Source organism: Carassius carassius, chromosome 23, assembly GCF_963082965.1.
Source record: "Carassius carassius chromosome 23, fCarCar2.1, whole genome shotgun sequence".
In the NCBI taxonomy this organism is placed as follows: domain Eukaryota; kingdom Metazoa; phylum Chordata; class Actinopteri; order Cypriniformes; family Cyprinidae; genus Carassius; species Carassius carassius.
Genome location: NC_081777.1, coordinates 1,947,657 through 1,963,303, shown reverse-complemented (window position 1 = coordinate 1,963,303; position 15,647 = coordinate 1,947,657). Strand labels below are relative to the sequence as shown.

General features: G+C 37.9%; 1 protein-coding gene across 2 annotated transcripts in view; it reads right to left on the bottom strand.

Moving 5' to 3' along the window:
- Positions 1 to 15,404, bottom strand: part of LOC132101202 (leucine-rich repeat and fibronectin type III domain-containing protein 1-like protein) — a 156,235-nt gene extending 140,831 nt beyond the window's left edge. The window contains exon 1 of one of the 2 annotated variants that reach the window (XM_059505937.1): positions 14,737 to 15,404. The gene's annotated coding sequence lies outside the window, so the exon portion shown is untranslated. Of the gene's footprint in view, positions 1 to 14,534; positions 14,650 to 14,736 lie in introns of those variants that run through there. The other variant, XM_059505938.1, reaches the window with a different exon arrangement.
- Positions 15,405 to 15,647: the final 243 nt, after the last annotated feature.

Here is a 15,647-nt window from a genome sequence, read left to right as displayed (position 1 = left end):
CTGTTCCCGGGCCCGCTGTCGTGAGTGCTGCAGAGAGAGCAGCGGCCGATTCAGCTGCTGAAGCTGTCTTGCGGGCTGTTTCCGCGCATCAAGAGATGCCTGTCCTCGTCGCAGCTGACACTTTGGCGGAATACCTAAAGCGTCTTGTCCAGATTCTAGAAGCCCCTGGCAAGTCTGTCATGTCATGTACCGAGTCCATTGATTCTACGAGCGCCGAACCCCAGTCAGCTGCCGTGAGCGCCATACCCCAGTCAGATGCCGTGAGCGCCATACCCCAGTCAGCTGCCGTGAGCGCCGAACCCCAGTCAGCTGCCGTGAGCGCCATACCCCAGTCAGATGCCGTGAGCGCCATACCCCGGTCAGCTGCCGTGAGCGCCATACCCCAGTCAGCTGCCGTGAGCGCCGAACCCCAGTCAGCTGCCGTGAGCGCCATACCCCAGTCAGATGCCGTGAGCGCCATACCCCGGTCAGCTGCCGTGAGCGCCGAACCCCAGTCAGCTGCCGTGAGCGCCATACCCCAGTCAGCTGCCGGGTGCGCAGTACCCCAGTCTGCTGCGGACGATGATCTCCCGGATTCAGAGATGGGGAGCGCTGATACTGAGCCGTCGTTGGGGGGCTCTATTCTTGCTTCTGCTCCAATATCACCCGCAGTATCCCCTGTCTTGTCTCCTGTTGTGTTGCCTCCTGTCTCCCCTGTCAAGCTGCCTACTGTTTCCCCCAAGTCATCCCCTCATGTGTCTCCAGCCAAGTTCCCCTGGAGTCCCAGTCCTCAGTCCTCGTCCCGGAGACCCAAGACCCTCAGTCCTCCCATCCACCCTGGACTGTCCTCTAAGGACTTTGTGCTTCCCCCACCTCCTCTGCCTTGTTTATTGTTTTTGATTTTGCACCCTAACCCTGTGATTGTTTTTTCATGTTTGCCTTTAGTGTTATTTGTCATGTCCTGTTGGTTTGTGTCTTTGTCCCAGTCAGTCGTGTCCCGTGTATGATGTTCCCTTGAGGAGCGTCTGGTAGCCACTCCTTAAGGGAGGGGTTCTGTCATGGTTCTGCCTTCATGTCCTGATTTTTCTCTAGTCTTGTGGCAGGATCATGACAGGCCCGTGTTTTGTGTACAAGCACATGGCCTTGTCTTTGGGCCATGTGCTTGTGTTGTCTCGTTTCCTTGCCCCGCCCCCCTTGTTACCCTAGTTTTGTCATCATTGATTTACCTGTTCCACCTGTTGTGTTCATTAGTAGCCTCCCTTTATAACCTCGTGTGTTTCTCTGTCCCTTTGTCGGTTCAATGTTTAAAATTGTCAAACATTGCCAAATACTGTCTAACATTGCGTGTCAATCTATGTGAGATCTGTCTGTGAGTACGTCTATAGAAAGTCTTGTCTAAGTAGAAGTGTGATCCTGTTTTTGTTATAGTGTAGTTTGTCAAGTGTTAGTCTAGTTTATCTCTCGTCATTCTTGCCCTTGTTTTGCCCCCTCGTGGATTTTGTTTTCCTGTTTTGTAAAATAAACTGTGTTGCTGTGACTTCTTTCTACATTTTGGGTTCATCCTCCACCATCCACATAACACAGTCATCGTCTAAATCCTTTCGTTTAGAACAGCGAGCTGCAAGAACAGCGTACATTTCCAAAACCCTGCAAGAAAACAGTACGTATATCTGCTAAGCACTTTTTCACGTCAAAGGAAAACGCACACTTTATAAATGAGGCCTGGACACTTGAGTACCTTATTGCTTTTATAAGATGGTTACCACACAATAAAAGTGCTAAAGGTGCTAAAGGTGCTAAAAGCACACAGTTGCTGACCAATCAGAATCAAGTACTATGTAATGTATAGCACACTACTTTTATGCTTTAAATCATTAGTTTAGAAAGAAAAATGAAGAAGATGCTGCAGTAACATACAGATGTAAACATTTCAGTCAGGCCTAACAAATATTGACCCTGCTGGAAGCATTACATCACTTCTGTCAGACTGATTTCAGGCTTTCAGAGCTCAGCTCACAGACTCGAAGCACAAAACACAACTGTGGCAATGAAGGCTTGAATTGTTTTTCATTGCAGCGTGTGGTGAAATTGATTTCCAAGGTGTGAAAAATGCTCAGCTGAGCCTCAGCCAGAGGGACGTGTGATGGGGGTTTAGGTGTCTGCGAAAGGTGTAGATCGAACCCTGAATTGTCAAGGCGTTTGAAAATGGCCTCTTTCTGTAGATGTGGACCGAACGGCAAGCTGTAGACTCTTTTGTTAATGGCCTATTGTTTCCTTTAAAAGCGTCGCATTGCTTTAGCCTATAAAAACAACAAGTTTTATTTCTGGTTTTATTTATACATGCTTGCTAGAATCAATTCTGGATGCCAAGGGTGGGGGATTATTTATTTACAATAAAATAAATTCGATTTTTTAAATGCAGTTTTTGCCTTGAAATCATATTTGCAAATCTGCAATGGGTATTTCATCAGTGAATCTGTGCCAGAACTGGATCTTCATGCATGTAGGCCTGCAAATAGAGCACCGCTGGCCTAAATGCAGATAAACACTTAGAGATTAGCACTTTAAAATGTTGATCTTTCTGTCCAGGAACAGCAGGATCCCGCGAGAGCTTGTTCAAACTCACCGTTTGTATTGTTTTAATTGGAAGAAACTGCAGCGGTTTTGCTGTGAGCAAATAACAGGGTCAAACACAAACAACTGTTGAAAATCAAGATTATATTCTTGATTAACAGATAATCAGTGCTTAACCTATTTTAAACAGTAAGCATCAATGTAAGGAGGTCAAATTGAAAGTTTTCCATTACTGTATCAGAAATTTGATTTTGCAAATGTTCTAATATACTTCAATAAACATCAAAACTAAATGGAAAAATGTGTGTATATTTGGGCAGCACAATATCATGTGGTATCCAATAACTCATTAAATGCAATATGATACAATATATTTTTGTTTTGTTAACAGAAGATTCATAAATATATATATTCATTATTTTTTACCAAGCTTATTAGTAATATCTTAATTACTTAAGGTATTAATTTGTTCTTACAGTTACTCCATTGAGTAAATGACTGTATCTCAACAACAAATTTTACTCAAATAAGATGTCGTTTTATAATTAGATTTAAAAAAGGAGCAACTGAATTGAATAATTTGAGCTTCGATTAATATTACAGTAATATTAATATTAATATAAATGTAAATAGTTAACACATTTAAAGTAAAATGTAAACAATACTAATAATTATAGTTATATAATATATATTAATATAATATATTATATATATATATGTGTGTGTGTGTGTGTGTGTGTGTGTGTGAACATGAGGTGGTCTAACAGCAATCTAATCACAATCTCACTTCCACAGTCTGCTGCTGCGCCGCTGATCGATCAGACCTCCGTCTGCGTGCGTCTCCTCCAAACACCAGACGCTCACACTCAAATCAAACATTTCACCAGGCCAAGAGTTTGCTGATGATTAGCCCTGCTATTTTTGGACAGGTAGCACAGACTGTGTGTGTGTGTGTGTGTGTACCTCTGTGTCAAGCACCAATTAGATGTAATATGCACTGAGGGCCTTGCATGGGAGCTCAGTTTGCTAATGTTATGTTCTGAAGAAGCTCTGGAGAAAGGCCACTTTAAGAGCCTTGAGTCTGGAGGATTCAGAAAATATAAGCAATAACGGATCAATTCTTTGGTCAGTCATAGCAATTAGCGTTTAAAGGCGGTTTTGCTGTGCCACACTAGCACTCTGCCCAGCATCATAACCCAGCATGCCACACTGCATCCTGAATGAACAATTCATGAGCAGCCCTTTAATAGGATATATATATTAAGTGCCAAATTACAGGGGATAAAACACACAGAAACACACACACACACACACAAACACACAGTAATAAGAAATATTATTATTATTATTATTATTATTATTATTTTATATAGAGAGCCAATGTAACTGAATAATCTCAATTTTTCAATATCGAATATTGTTGTTATTTTATATAAACTTCACATGATGTGACATTTAGGTTACAAGATCGTTATACAAAACAGTATAGACAATGCTTAAATTAGGCCACCACCTTTAATTCATACAGTAAATGTTCATTTGTTTTGAGTATTCATACACACATTAATAATCTTTGCATTTCTAGCCCTGCAGTCACACAGTGTGAGCGTCACAGTGCTGAGAGCAAGACACTTGATCAGACTAAAGAGGCCGTTAAAAGACACAGTTAATTACTTGAGAATATCACTCAGGACAGTCTTTTTGAGCGGTATTAAAATTATTCACAGATATTTGCAGAATGCCCAAATTGATATAAAAGATAATGAAAGCAGTAATGATTTACTACTGGGTGCTTTCAAAGTTTAATAACTCTGTAATGACTTGGTTTGATTAAAAGTGATTTTATGTGTTAGGGATACAGAGTAAATGAACTGCATGTGCTTTAATAAGGATGAAGACGAGAAAGCGAAGTTCAAAGAAGTCAAAGTTCCTGTTCTAACCTGCTTTTTTCCAGACTTGTGTGAGAGGCGTGGAGATCAGTGATCACTGCAGAGCAAAGATTGTAAGATTAAAGGAACAGTTGGGAAAATGAAAATACCCTCATGTCGTTCCAATTCTGTGACACAAAAGCAGAAGTTTTGTTCATTGCAACCAAAGTTCACATAAATTACAGTATGTGTTATTCCTTATGAAAAACGGCATGCTTTAGCAAAAAAAAGTACTTATTACAGTAAAAAAAAAAAAAAAAAAATTTTATATATATATATATATATATACATGAGAACTGAATGTAATGTTTTCAGACACATGAATGCATGCCATTTACAATCAATTAAAAATGTATTATAGTTTATATTTATATTAAATGCAATTAGTTTGACTTTTTTGACCAAGCTAAGTCAGACTTCAGTGCATCTTTACAGATGTCCTATATTCTGTATTGAATAACTGCTCATATCGTCTTTGAAATTTGGTTAAAGTTACTGCTCAATGTACTGACAAATATTTCTGATCAACTAAAATATACTTTAATGTCATTTCTATTGGACCTCGTGTGCCGTATAGTTGCAATTTAGTAAATTTTAAATATACTTATTTCAAATGCACTATGCAACAACACAATACAGTAAAATGATAGCCAAGTACTTTGCATGTGTTTTTGTCTGTTAGTCAAACATTAAAATAAGTGAACTTCTGTAAAACATGACACAAGACTATTAAAATCATTTCATTTAACATTATTTGCAGAGTGCACTTTTTAAAAATCTACTTTGTTATTAGTATTATTATTATAAGTTTGAAGTACACAACAAAGGTACATTCAGTACAATTAAGCACACTTCTTTTCTTCATAAGAGATATTTAAAGTCATAGACTTCCCCTTTACTGCTTCTATCAAACGGCATGGCTTCAGAATCTGATAATATAGTGCACAAGTTGCATGGACTATTTTTACAGTGTTGTTATGCTGTTTCTGGTCCTTGGAGCAGAAATCTCTTTTCTGGGTGAACTGTTGCTTTAAGAGTGAAAGTCTGTCAGTGTTGAAGACACATTTCTGGATTTAGACTCATCACAGAAGAGAAAAGAGAGCTCCATCAGGCTCTCCTATCACTAGCTAAATAGTATATGAGTTTCTTTTTCTAGATTTGAGGGAACCTTTAGGGCTTTGAATTTTTTATTTTATTTTTTATTCTTTTTAAGTGGTGGCTCAGCATAAGTAAAGCAATCCATAGCAGACCTATTTGGAAGGAACTGCTCTCTTTCAGTATTTTCTCATGCCAAAGTGTCACAGTCAAGCATCTGAATCAATTTGACTTTTGAGTTAACATTCTGTCAGAGTAAAAAAAGACCACTCTGTCAATAATTTTAGTCTATTTTACTGAAGTTACAAAGAATTTTGATTAGTGCAGAATGACAAAAACATGACCAAACTTTAACAAATTATTATTATTATTATTATTATTATTATTATTATTATTGTTATATATAAAATACTAAATTATTAGTGTAATTATTATTAATTTATAATAATTTTTTTTTTACATTTTTACATGAACATTTTCTTTAAAAAAATAAAAAGCTAATCGAACATAACTGTGCAGCATATATAAATCTCAATATATAATATTAAAATGTATTAATGTAATACTGAAATTATATTAATTTAATATTGAAAATAATATAAATGAATATTCAAATATATATATATATACATATATATATATATATATATATATAAATCTAGGAATGTGAATAAACAGTGTTTGTTTGTTTAAATTACACTGGATAAATAGAATAAAATAAAAACAAATAATAAAGATTAACTAATAATAAAGATTAACACAATCAGCAAGTAATCCCTCTCTCCTGCGTCTGTGTTTAGGTGGTAAAACACAGCTCGTCTTACTAAACTGAAAGAGACTTGGTTGAGTTGACCTTGATCCTAATGTCTAAACAGAATTAGTTGTATTCCCTACAGCAGCGTCTGTCAGGATTTTTACTGATTTACTCCGTTGCCAGAGTTCATTAGGTCTGTAACAGAGAAGTCCATGGCAGACGCTAAACATTTGCCAAGACCAATCCACTTACAAGAGATTTCAGCACTCGCTGACTCGTATGACTTATGAAATATTGTGGGAAATCTTTCTTTTGTAAAGTCTGCAGTCATATCAGGACATTGTATTAGCGATAAAAGAGTTCCTTCGTCTCTGAATGTGGATAATCTAATGTGAAAAGATAAAATACAGAGTCTGAATCATAAATAATGACAATGATAGCTTGAAAGTGAAGCCGTGTGTAACATTTAAACTGCCCAGCTGGGAAAATGAATTCTGCTAATGCAATAGCTCAGAAAAGGAAGGCAGTCATGGATGAGCACCACCATAAGCAATTGCATTAACCCTCCTTTAATAACCAAGATTCGATGCAATCTCTGTAATGACTTTATGAATATGATATTCATTTGCACACACTAGAAATAATATATTTTTTAAAGTATAGTTATTTTAAATAATAGTAATAGCAATCTACTAAACATGTGCAGAGTAAGGCTTCGTCTTAACTCATCCAGATGCATTTGAAAACACATTTCTGTATGTTTTGACCTTCCTTTTACACCAAGACCAAGTGCTTTTACTCGCAAGATGTAAATACCGGTAAACTGCCTACTGTAAATTTTAGTTAATATTTTTTTTTAACGTCAAGAAAGAAAGAAGAGGGTTTGAGCTGGAGCAAACTGTTAGAAATATCTATTTTTTCTGAATATTTTCATATCTTATTTGTCTTGTTATCTTGTTCAGTTTTTCTAAAGAGTTTACTTAAGAAGGAGTTTATTCTGCTTCTTAAGTAAATATATCTTGGCTTAAGCATGTTAATACTCTACATTTGTACTGGAAAACAATACAAAATTACTAAGTAGAAATATTGTACCAATTCATATCCATGTGTTTGTCTGTATGTCCTGTTTTATATGCTATTCATTTTCACAAGCAAAATAAACAGGTTCCTTTCTAAAATCTTCATATTATGTTCCTGCATATGACACTGCAGCAAAACATGGTTAAAGTTGCATTTTATACATCTAATAGCTGTTTTGCTAATAAAATGGTTGTGCCAGAAGAAGAGTGTGAGAATAGTATTATATCTGGTCTCTCTGTATCATCTCAGTGAGCTTTTATTGCCGTTTATGCATGCGAAGTAAGACAACTGTAGCATTTTCTGATGTTTCAGTGTGTACCAATATATATATATATATATATATTGTAAATGACTTAGAAAAGCTTGTGTGGATGGAGAGCATTTTGAAATGAAAACACTGTTCCAGGAAACTGAGCATCATGATCATGTTTCTGGATTACAAGTAATAATGTTGTAAAATAATGTTCAGTTTCTTGCACAGAGTGATTGTTTCACTTCACAAGGCCTCAATATATCCTCAGGATTCATTCTGTGTTGCCTGCATGTGCTTTTTTGACTCTCAAACTGACTGTAGCCATTGACTTGCATTATCTGAATCACCAAGGAGTTTCAGCTAAAAATCGTCTTTGCAGTTCTACTGAAGAAAACAAGTCATCAATTTTTTTGGATGGCCAAAGGGTGAGACAATTTACAGAAAACTTTAATTTTTAGGTGAACTATCCCTTTTACACAGACATTGTCTAAACCCATAGCATGTCATTCACAATGCTGTGCCTATTTCATTGATTGCAGCATGAAGCATTGGGAGATGTTCATAGAAAGCTTTAAATCAGTGACTCTACAAGTGAATTTTGGGAACATGTAGTCCTCTTTGCAGGATCAAACACGGCCAGGTTAAGTAGGTCCATTAACTCACTTTCACCTTGACAGTCTTGAAGTGCAATGAAGCCATGAGCAGCACACTATTAGCTGCTTGGAATGAGCCGAAACAATATCTGCCAGTCTACAATGGGTGAGAAAGAAATCTGTAAATTAAAGCCCTCATCTGTGCATTTTTAATTAATATTTTAACATTAATACTTAACTGCACATGTCCACATACAAATGATCTTCACACCTAACAACCATCTGTGTTGCCTAATGGCTTTAATAATCAAGGACTGCAAAGCAGCCAGACAAATCATCCAGTGTAACAGCATGCAAATCTGTTTTTCAATACTTGCCGTACTTTGCAGGTTCTCTCTTTATTTTATAAACCGACTTCGTGTTTGACACATAAAGCCAATTTCACATTTGTTTTCCCTTGAATAGATCGTTCAACCAAATTTAGACTCCCTCGAGTTGTATGAGTTTCTTTCTTCTGCAAAACAATGTTTTTATGAATGTTGGTAATCAAACAGTTTCTGGTCCACATTGACTTCTATAGTATTTTTGCCATATTATGGAAGTCTTTGGGGACCAACATTCTTCAAAATATCTTCTATGTTCAACAGTTGATGGAACTCAGGATTTGGAACAACTTGAGGGTGAGTAAAGGATGACACATTCATTTTTGGATGTAGTATTCCTTTAAAACTAATTAGTAACTTCAAAATAATGATTCATTCTGTGACAGTATGGAGTATACATTAGGTAATTGTCTTTTCCCAACCCAACTCTACATTTTCTGACTCATTATAGCACTACGGTAGTCTGCAGATAATCGAAATATCATCATCATGACCGCAGCTGTTGTCATAGTCACCGCATCAACATTAATTACAAGTACAAGCCATTTCATTGTATCTGGCATCATCAGTCATATAAAGCCCATGCTTTCTGCTCATTTCCTGACACCCTCCCCTGCTGAATGATTATGAATTTGTAAATATGAGTCACATCAGACAGACGACTGCCGTATGCTCTATGGAGGAGAAAGAAATGCTAAAAGCAGAGAATAACGAGTGCAAGCGGCCGACAGCAGCTCTCATGCTGTGTTTGGGTCACAGGTAAAGAAGGCCAAAGAAAGGCAGCAGTTAAAATCCATTAGCCACGGAACGTGTTCCCGCACTGACACAGGAAGCGAGATAATCAAATGCTGAGAAGATGATTGACCAGCTATTTTGGGCAAACCTTCCTGCGGGAAGAGGCTGTTACGGCACGCCGTGTTTGTCGGAATCTGAGGCCGTAACAAACAGTAATAAATGAGCGGCAGATTTAAGATCTTTTTATGACCAAGTGAAGACGATTTATAAATAATTAGTCAACACATTGGACAGTCAGATAAAGTTAATGCAAGTAATTGAGAAACTGAAGCAAGGTTTACTTTGAGTTCATTAAAATTTTATACATTCTGCATTGTACACTGTAGCTATCAACATGCAACCAGATCCTAATTGTCTTTAATCCCACACTATAATGTTCATTTGGCATCTTCTGAAGCAGTTTATAGCAAACACTGTGTTGATGGACTATAGGAAGATTGATTCACAATGTCTCTGCAAATAGAGCTGTCTATCACACAACCACACTTACTGTAGCACGATGCATTAATACACATCTCTCTGTCGCCAACAATCAGGCCAAGTACATCACCATTAGTTTTCAAGCATGATGCACGTCAACAGGAGGTGCAGAAATCATGTACATATGCACTGAACATGACCACATACAACCGATTCACTGATGCACCGGGTAAAATGAGATATCCGGCGGTGAGAACAGGTATATTCAATTAGGCATGTGTTACTTTTGTTGTGCATTGCATGGGAACTTTGACCTTTCATTTTCTTGTTTACTACTTTCATCCCACAAATGGGTTGCTTTGTGTAATGACTCAATGTGATATATGAATAATACAAACGTTATGTAAAAGTATCTCCATTATTAAATACACACGGAGCAAACTGTGGTGTTAAGTAAATGTTTCTGTGGAAGAACCAATCATGTCCAGTCTTGCAATAATGCTCATAAAGATATTCATGCATTGTTGCATGCTTCTCCTCTGTATAAAGATTTCAGAACATTAACTTCAAAAAAGTCATTATGTTTTAATATATGAGCTAAACGAGAATATCTTGTTAGAGCGTGGGCAAATCTTGCATGGCTTTGCCTTATGTTTTCCTCACTGTTCTCTTCTCCTTTACAGTTTAAACACTTGGTCAAATGCACATTAAAGCAGAGGTTTCCAACATAAACCTGTTTCCAAACACACTCAATAGTTACAAGCTTGAGATGGGATTATTTTTACCTCCTTGTCAACACCCAACCCTGTGTACTGTTCACACTACAGTGATTGAGATAATTGGTTGTTGTTTAACAGAGTAGACATTCAACAACAACCACTCTTCCTTCTCTCTCCCATGCCTCACAATGCCCTGGCATTACACAAGTAAGTGTTCCACCCACAGGCATTAGCTATTAGTGCTTACCATTCCCAGAGCCTCTTCCAGAGTGCTGAGTAAGAAAGCACTGTTTACACTGCAGATGCATGTAAAAATGATCAGCAGAAGAAAGAGAGGGCGGACAGGAGGGAAGCCTCCCCCAGGCAGAGTAAATGGAAGGTGAGAGCTATATTGTGGAATAAGAACAATATGTTAAAGCAGGAGAGGAGAGAATGAATGGATCAATGGACTGTAAGTAGCACGTTTTACTATATGTCTATAAACCTTTTATGTGATAGCAGGGATGCCAAAAATACTACTATTACTTTAGTGCTAAAATATGAAATGTAACAGTTCCATTTTTTTTCTGCAGCATTAGTTACAGACTGACTGATTTGCAACAGCACCTCATTGATAATTCAAAATGAAGCACAAGGTAATTTTCCAGAACCTTCACTTTCTCTGCTACTGTATTGTGAAATGGGCTTCCAACTGTTGAGACCATCATAACTTTCAAGAAGAAACTTAAAACACATTTTCTGACAGAATTGAATCAGTCCACATCCCTAAACTAATACTATGACTATTAGTGGCAACTGTATGTGATGAATACAACTAATTAGAGATATGTACCTGTGGCGCAGTTCTGCACCACCTTTATTATGTACCTTACTGCATGTTTCATGACAGTTTCAAGTCCAGTGAGTGCTGCTAAAATGCATGCTCAATACATTGCCATAGCACGTTTTCATCAAGCTGGTACAGGCACATATTGTTGTGTAGTTATTACATACCCAGCAGTGTTAATGAATGGAAAAGTAATATAAATAAAATATAAATATAAATAATATAAAATAAAAATGCATCTGCTGATGCAACCATCAGCGTGTTTGAGTTTTTTTGTCGAACTGTAGTTTCATGGGATTCGCACTGGAGCACTACACAAGTGCAACGCCATATCGGGGGAGCCACTGAGGAAACCTACTGCATTAGAAATCCCAATCATATTAAGATGTATAGTTTAGCAAAATTGTAAGTAGCAGCACTTATTTCCAACAAGCTTGGGTAGGACAATTTGCTTCAGATCATCTAATTTATGTTTCTTGCATAATTGTGTAAATGTACATTTATTGTATTAATAATTGCAGCATTATATCAATATAAACCATATAATGTTTATTGTAGTAATATATAATAAATAATAAAATATAATAAAATAATATATGTGACTTTTAATAATAATAATAATAATAATAATAAAAAATAAAAAAAAATAAAAAAAAATAAAGCCAATTTCAAATATCCACCGAAAAACAAATCCACATGAGCAATCAGCATCGCTCTAGCTGACATGCATCTGCTATTTGGTGGGAGGGGACAGAAATAACATTCAAACGATGCAAGATTAGCAGAGAACTATGATCAAAGGATCAGATAATGGCAAGTGTGGTCTGAACAGCATGATTAACATCCTTGCACTTCAGGAAAAGTTAGAGATGAAAGAATTGAGAGAGATTGTTACTGAATATGAGAGCGGTGAGAATGAACAATAAAGCCAAACAGAGAGAAAGGCTTATATGCAATGGCATCAGACTGCTGTATATGTAGAGAAACTCTTTGTTCGGAAGGACAAGGGATGTTTAGAAAAAATTTGGGTTCCAAGGAGAGTGATTTGTTGTGATTATTTTTAACAACCAAGTTGCGTCATTGTGCATTATCAACACACTGTCACTGACCCACATCCAAAGAACAAATCCACAGCCTTCATGATCCTGTAAGTTACCCAGCAGCACACACACTCAAGCAGGCCAAGAGTACGGGTGATTGCGTAAACAGGATTGCAGGACGGCACCAGGCAGAACAGAGGCATGAGAGAGGGTTTGCTTTGCCTCAGGGTTGCCAGATTCAGAGTAATTGACACCCAGCCTCTAATTCCCAGAGAGCTGACAGAGTGGCCATGTCATATTGAGAGAGCTGACTGACTGTAGACAGAAACACAGAAGGAGAGAGAGAGAGAGAGAGAGAGAGAGAGAGAGAGAGATTGTGTTCTCGAAACATGTCAACAACTGCATTGAAAATGTGCTTGAAACACACATTCATTGGTGACCTTTTTTTCAAGCTCCATATTTAACCAAGCAGCCAGAAGCAAGGCTGTCAATTGTAATATGTTCAAACTTACCTGCAATGCTAGACATTTGTTCAAAAGACTGATATGTTGGTACAAACTGATCTTCATGAGAATAAAGCATATTTTATCCAAAGCCTCTTAGTCATAATCAAGTAGATGCCAGCAAATTTTGTACAACAAAGTACATAAAGTGGGGTGAAGTTAGGAATGTCTGTATAATATAGAATGAGCTGAGCTGATCTCAAATAATGCTAATGTATCGGAGATAAAAATGTGGGATGGTTTAATTGAAACCTTTTATGAATTTTAATTAAAAGCCTTATTATTTAACTATAAAAAGTGAGTACGGCTACTCTCGACTATTTCTACCTGATCTATAACCCTTTAAAGTACTTTTGTTGCTGAAAATGATGCAGTCACTATGAGTGAATAAATAATAAATAGCACACACACACACACACACACACACACACACACACATATATATATATATATATATATATATATATATATATATATATATATATATACACATATATATACCTTATTATTTATTAATTTACAGTATTTGATTCAATGAATTTATTTAATAAAGATTTGATAATTTATTTTATTATATTTTATGTTGTTTATTATGGAAAAAATATATTTATATTTTAAGATAATATAAAATATATATTTTAGCCAGATAACACAGATAACAGTTTGACTTTAGTTGCTTGTGTTGTTTTGTTCTCTGACAGTGATTAAAGGGAAAGTTAGAGTCTCACAATCTCACAAAGAGACACAGCAATACACAAACACACACTAAAAGGGCAGTAATTACAAACATGTCCACAGGATATCAGACATCCACTAGGTGTGGCACACAGTGGCATACCAATTACTGGACACAGAGAGACCAGTCTGCCAATAATGGAGTCTGATCAGTTCATTTTTGGAAATCACATTGTGATTCATAATAACGGCAGGCACCACTGGTGATTCTCCGCTTGCCAGCCAATCTATTTTTGGATGAGAGGAATAGCAGTATTGGGATGCACAGCAGCTGCAGTGCTGTCTGTCACATGGCAACAGAGAAAAGCAGTGCTAGTTCAGGGTCATAGTTCCTGAGAATGTTAGATTTCTGTTAAATATGACCTTCAGAATCATTTTACCTGGCTTTCTGTCTTTTTCTCATTCGCTCTTTGTGTGTTAGTGTAGGTGTGTGAGAGAGGAAGAGAAAAGCAGTGTGACAGATCGATTAATTAAACATATTACAGAACCTCTTCATGCACAACGCAAGTCGACCCAAGCGTTAACAGATGCCTGATTGGCATTCACACCTTAATTTGATTTCAAACCGACAGAATCTGAACACCCCCCCATGCATACTCTTGAAATACCGAAATTAAACTAAAAATGCATGTGCATTTCACAGCCACAGTCCAAGGAAGACTTTCCCTCGAGTCTCTAACAGTATCGGGTGCTGTCCGTGGTCCTGAAACCCGCTCGATCCCATCAAACTCTTCCCTTTTTCATTACACTACAATAATTCGCTCGGAAACTGGAGCGAAACCACTTCAGAAACTAATCGTCTGAGCGAAAATCGCATTTTAAAAAAGCATAAAGGCGCAAACCGCCACATGATTTACCTTGCATGCACCAGATCGATGCGATCCATCGAACAGCCTCTCATTTTTCTCGCATGCCTCCATGAAAGACAGATCAGGCACATCTCTCATCCATTACCCGCTGAAAAGGTCACGGATACATTGAACCAAAGTCTTGCGTGTGACAATATGCCCCATTTAGACCGCGCACCCACATGCAGCGCCCCTTATAAGGTAAGCCTACCTTGTTTTTCGATCTCGGGCTTAACTTTGCTCTTCAGACGGGTCCGAAGGGTCCTATAGCCGACGGAACTCTCAGACGAGTTGACAGCCGAAGATCATCGTCCACCGCGCGATCACAAAAGCGATTCAAGAGTGTTTTCCAGAGCTCTGATGCATCGCCGTCGTTCTCCGGAAAGGCTCATTTATTACGCACGATGTCCTTGACAAGTATCCACATCACATTGAGCCACTAAACCGGCGCTGCCATACGCACGCAAACGTAGTTGTTCTGCACAAAAGGCTCAAAGTCACCTAATCCACGCGCTCACTGGAAGTCCTCGCCTGTGCTCCAGTATATCCAAACATTATCCCAAGTCATTCGCAACCGCCCCTGATGAATTATTCCCGTCCGCCGGGTGTTGAGAGACTCTCCGATGAGAGAAGCGTTTCTTTCCTCTCCACCAGACGTCTATTGAGCTGCGGGCGTTATAAATGAAGCGCTGTCTCTGCAGTTCAGCCGCCGGTAAGTGGGAGTGGTGAGGAGAAACGCGCCGCAGACACGCCTCGCGCTGCCCACCGAACGACGCGCGCGAGAGGCGCTATCTGGACATGCTGCACAAATCCAAATGTTCTTGAGATGCTTCTTTAGCTTTGTTGCAGCCAGGTATGAGATGCCTTTCAGAGACGTCTAATGCGTGTGTGTGTGTGTGTGTGTGTGTGTGTGAGAGAGAGAGAGAGAGAGAGAGAGAGAGAGAGAGAGAGAGAGAGAGAGAGAGAGAGCACGTTTAATTTTAAATTGTTCATAAAATTCTAAAATGTGGATTTGTTCAACTTTTTAAATGTATACACATGCATGTTTTTGTTGCATATATCTATGTTCTAGATTTAATGCAAACACTGCTTTGGCAATACATTGTAACAATCGTTATGGCA